We start from the raw sequence: 5560 nt of genomic DNA on the forward strand, positions 1-5560 counted from the left end.
GGTTGGAATTCTCTGGCCCACGCGGATGCGTCCATCCTTGCGCGCCGCTTCCAGCTATACTCATCCACGTGTGCGCGTGAAGTGTGTGTGTGCGTCGTTGCTGAAGTTCCCAAACTCCAAATCTTCATGTTCCTTCCTCTTGTGCATGCTTTTTTTCTCTCTTCTAGGCCATTCTTACCCTATTAATTATGAAATCACTCAACAAATACATCACGGCATCGAATGGCAATAAAAGAGGATCAAAATATAGAAATTCTAAGGCAAAATAAGCATGTTTTCCATCATTGAGCAATATTAGGAAGTGAACACAAAACCATACATTTCTTGTGAATAAGTGCGAGATATATTGATAAAAACCCCCCAAATTAAGCACAAGATAAACCACAAAATTGGGCTTTATCAGTGTGCCAATTAAAAAACCTTTAAACTTGTATTATATAATCTTTAATATCATTATCAAAGACATTGTTCATATACAAGAGAGCCATATATATGACACTTTGATGATCGGATATTTATACGCTTTTTGACATCATTTTCATATTATTTTAGTTATGTTTTGTTCAAGTTTTATTATGTTTTCATAGGTTTTAGGGCAAAATTTATATTTTTTATTCTTCTTTGAGTTGTTGTATTTTTTAATGATTTCATGTAATTTCTGGCTGAAATTGAGAAAATTTGGCAGTCTGATTCAGAGGCAAGGAAAGCGTAGCAGATGCTATTAGATTTTGACCTCCATGCACTCAAACGAGCAATTCTGGAGCTACAGTGATCCAAATGATGCTTTCTCAATAGTGTTGGAAAGCTAACTTCTAGAGATTTCCATCAATATATAATAGTCTACACCTTTCTTCGAAGGAGCCTACCCATATTGGGCGTTGAACGCCAAGGAGCTACCCCCTGGCTGGCGTTCAACACCCCAAGGAGACAAGCCAGCGTTGAACGACCAAGAACGACCCCCTTTGGGGAGTTCAATGCCTACCAAGAAGCAAGGCAGCGCTAATCACCCCCTAATGGGTGCTCAATGCCCATTCTTCAAATTTGGACGCCAAGCTCAGTCCAAGTACTCAACCAAAGTGGGCCTAAGGATGGATTTTCGCACCTCTAGTCTAGTATGTCATACTTTTTGTACTTCTTAGCTATTAGATTAGTATTTAAAGGAGAAGATCATCCATATTTAGGATCTTCTACCTCATTTTTACCTTCTTCACATTTTACATTACTGTAGAGTATGAGCAACTAAACCTCCTAAGTTAAGGTTAGGAGCTCTGCTGATTCTCATGGATTAATAATATTACTGTTCTATTTCAATACACGTTTGATTCCATTCTCTTTTGCATTTTTGTTCTTCATCTCATGAATTGAGAATGACACGTGACAAATATCCTTATTCTACATGGGTTCCGTATGAGTCCTGACCCGGATAGCATTGAACCATAGCTAGAGAGTGCATTGTGGATTCTAAGAGCGTGCCTGGGTGAATTTGTAAATGTGACATATAATCTTGTTGACCGTGGTTACTGAGGTTTCTGTGGCATTAAGGCTAGAGTATGAGAAGCAGCATTCCTTGATCCAGAAGATCCGACCTTGTCTGTGGCGTTTTGAGTAGGATGGCAAATGGGAGTGGATTGCTTAGGTCTTCACCTTCGACTATAGTGGGAAGCCATGAGTTAACTTGATGAGGATGCTACATGAGTTTCTCGAATATGGTGGACTACTATGGTTTAGAAAAGACTAACTTGATGAGTATGCTACATGAGTTAGTCAATTACGGTTGCCATTGAATGAGTCATTCATTGTTGAAGTGGACAATAAGAAAAGTTAATTTGGAAAGAATATGCATCCCCAAAGCCTTAATTAAATATCCATAATTGCTTTTACACTAATCTGATATCTTGTTCTTTTCTATTACATTTATGCTTTCAACAAACAACCATCTTTTCTAATTGCCTGACTAAGATTTTTAGATAGCCATTGTTTGCTCAATTCGACAATCTCCGTGGGATTCGACCCTCACTCACCTGAGATATTACTTGGACGACCCGGTGCACTTGCCGGTTCAGTTGTGCGGAGTTCAATTTCGCGCACCAAGTTATTTGCGCCGTTGCCGGGAATTGTTCGAGTTTGACAAACTATCGGAGTATCTTGTTGCTTAGATTAGGCACTTTTTAAGGTTTAGTTACTCTTTTAATTGTGTCTTTTGTTTTCTTTTGCAAATTTTTTTTCAAAACTTTTTCTTTTCTTTAGTAATCTTTGTCTTTTGTTTGAGTCTTGTATCAATTTTTAAGTTTGGTGTCCCTTTTTGTGTACATCTTTCCTCTAAATTTTTGAAATTGTTCTTGGTTGTTCTTCATTATGTTCGAATTGTTCTTGATCATTTTTCTTGTTTGATTTCAAAAATTATAAGTTTGTTGTCTTTTGGTGTTTTTCTTTCAAATTTTCGAAAATTGGTGTCCTTGGATCTTAAATTTTTAAGTTTGATGTCTCTTAGTTATTTTTTTCTCTAAAATTCGAAAATAAAAAAAATTTCTTTTATCTTTCTTTATTTTTTTGAAAATCTTGACTAACTTTCCTTATCTAGATTTAAAAATTTTAAGTTTGGTGTTTTCTTGTTAGTAAAGTTTAAATTTTGAATTTCAAATCTTATCTTTTCAAATCTTTTTTGAATCTTTATCTTATCTTTTTATCTTTCTTTAAATTTCAAAAATCCTATCTTATCTTACTTTAATTTCAAAATCAAATAATTTTCAAAAATCAAATTTTGAATATTATCTTTGCAAATCTTTTTCAAATCTTTATCATATCTTCTTGCTTTAAGCTCTTCCTATCTTATCTTCTTTTTAAATTTAAACTTTTAAATTTCAAGTCTTTACTTTCTTCTAAAATTAAATTTCTAAATCAATTCTTTTAATTTGTTTTCAAATCTTGTTAGTTGGTTAGTTACTTGTTTTATCTTATTTTAGTTTTGAAAGTTTGGTATCTCTCTAATTCTTCTTTCTCTCTCTTCTATTTTTGAAAACATTCGACTTCTTTCTCTCTCTCCTTTTTTGAAAATTCTTACCTGTTTCTCTCTCTTCTATTTTCAAAAATCTTCTTTTTTTATTTATTTTTCGAAAACTCTTTTAATTTAAAAGATATATTTCTTTTCTTTTCTCTTCTTCTAACTCTCTCAAAGGACCTCTATACTCTGACATAGAGAATCCTTTTCTTCTTTTCTTCTTGCATTCTTCCTTGTTGTTTATGAGAAGGAACAGGGATAAAGAACCTCTCTTTAATCCTGATCCTGAACATGAGAGGACTCTAAGGAGGCATTTATAATAAGCTAGAGAACAACACTCTGGTGGAAACCTTACAGAGCTTTTCGAACAAGAAGCTGAAAATACAAACATGGCAACCAATCCTAATGGTGGAGGAGACACAAGGAAGGTCCTAGGTGACTTTACTGCACCCACTTCTGACTTCTATGGAAGAAGCATCTCTATACTCGCCATTGGTCACTTTAGTTAAACAGAACTGCCAGTTTGATGGACTTCCATCGGAAGATCCCAATAGAAATTTTTGATTTCTTGCAGATCTGCGATACTGTCAAGACTAATGGTGTGGATCCAGAGATTTACAAGCTTATGCTTTTTTCCTTTGCTGTAAGGGACAGAGCCAGGTTATGGCTGGATTCTCAGCTTAAGGAAAGCCTAGACTCTTGGGAGAAAGTGGTCAATGAATTCTCGACCAAGTTCTTTCCACCTCAGAAGCTGAGCAAGCTTAGGGTGGAAGTACAGACCTTCAGGCAAAAAGAGGGTGAATCCCTCTATGAAGCTTGGGAGAGGTACAAGCAATTAATCAAAAAGTGTCCTCCTAACATGATTTCAGACTGGACCATGTTAGATATCTTCTATGATAGTCTTTCTGAGATGTCCAAGATGGCATTGGACCACTCTGCTAGTGGTTCACTCCATTTGAAGAAAACACCTGAAGAGGCATAGGAACTCATTGACATGGTTGTTAACAACCAATCCATGTACACTTCTGAGAGGAACCCTGTAAGCAATGGGGTAGTACAGAAGAGAGAAGTCCTTGAGGTTGACATTTTGAATGCCATATTGGCTCAGAACAAGATCCTGACCCAACAGGTCAATATGATCTCTCAGCATCTGAATCGATTGCAAGCTGCAGCTGATAGCACTTAAAAAGCCTCCTATGAAAGAGATGCATATGATCCAGATCAACCTATGATGGATGAGGTTAACTATTTAGGGGAATTCTTCAGGAAATACCAATAATGGGCCTTATGGAAACACCTACAACTCATCATGGAGGAATTATCCTAACTTTTTCTTGAGGGATCAACAGAAGCCTCAGTAAGGATTCAATAACAATCAAGGTGGAAGAAACTAGAATAGGTCTAATAATAAGCCATTCTGATTTTCTCAGCAACAGAAGGAGACTTCTAATCAAACCCTCTTTGACTTAGCCACTATAGTCTTCAATCTCTCTCAGACGAGGTAGGCATCAGAGTGGTCCCTGAAGTTGTCCTCGAGGATCAAAGTAATCCCTGAAGTTAAAAATTTGTCTGGATCATCCCTGAAGTTGATCTCCGGTACTCATAGTGGTCCTTCCGGTGAATTTCGTCCACCTGGCGCAACCGGAAAGCTGAGGTGGCGTCGTTGGTGACACGTTAGCAGCCCAACGGCTAGCTGACATGGCCTGCTGAACGTTTTGGAGTCAATTTGGTCCCTAATTTAAGTTTAAAAACCCTAACCCCCAAATTGACTCTGTTCTTCTTTCTTCTCCGTCGCACACGCTTTTCTTGTCTTCTCTCCGATCCTCTCCATCGCACCAGAGGTGAGTCTTCAGTGTTGTCTTCATCATCGAACACCAGTGTTGATGGCTAGCGCAAGCAACGCAGCTGGGAGCTCCAACAACCCAAGATCATTTGGAAGCATCTTGAGGAGGATGAATAGAAACAGAGATGCACGTCTGCCAGAATGGTGTGCATGCGGGGCGAGACCAGTGCTGCGATGGTCAGCAACGGATTCGAATCCAGGGAGACCGTTCGTGGGTTGCCCAAACTACAATGTAAGTGCTTGATGCTATTCCTTGTGGTAAATCTAGAGGTTGGTTGATTCACTTTCCTGGGTTTAGACTGCAGGAAAGAGGTGGTGTGGGTTGTTTCTTTGGGTGGACAAAATTCTGGAAGAAGATGCGGTGACATGTGATGGTAGAACAAGCTCCTCAAACGACAACGAAGAATGGAAGATGAAGATTGCTTAGAAACTTGGAAGACTAGAGTCTGAAGTTAGAGTTCTGAAAATGGGGGGGATTTTCTTGTTTACATGTATGCTGCTGCTGCTGCTGGTTACAGTTGTTGTGCTTGTCTTAAAACTGGATAGGCAGCAGAGTCAATTGTATTTAGCCAAAAACTAAGTGAAATGTGATATGCATATGTTATTCTGTTCATGTAATTTCACTTGTCATTTTGGTTGAAAGGAATGCAGATTAAACTGTTTTACATGACTGTCCAAGAGTAATTTGGAATCTGAATAAAGTAGAGGTTATATGTATA

The 5560-nt window shown here is 37.7% G+C and overlaps 1 non-coding gene across 1 annotated transcript; it reads right to left on the bottom strand.

Moving 5' to 3' along the window:
• Positions 1–3755: 3755 nt before the first annotated feature.
• Positions 3756–3864, bottom strand: LOC112799265 (small nucleolar RNA R71). The gene has a single exon (XR_003200840.1). It is a non-coding gene; the product is annotated as a small nucleolar RNA R71 (small nucleolar RNA).
• Between the last annotated feature and the right edge of the window lie 1696 nt (positions 3865–5560).

Source organism: Arachis hypogaea, chromosome 4, assembly GCF_003086295.3.
Source record: "Arachis hypogaea cultivar Tifrunner chromosome 4, arahy.Tifrunner.gnm2.J5K5, whole genome shotgun sequence".
NCBI lineage: Eukaryota > Viridiplantae > Streptophyta > Magnoliopsida > Fabales > Fabaceae > Arachis > Arachis hypogaea.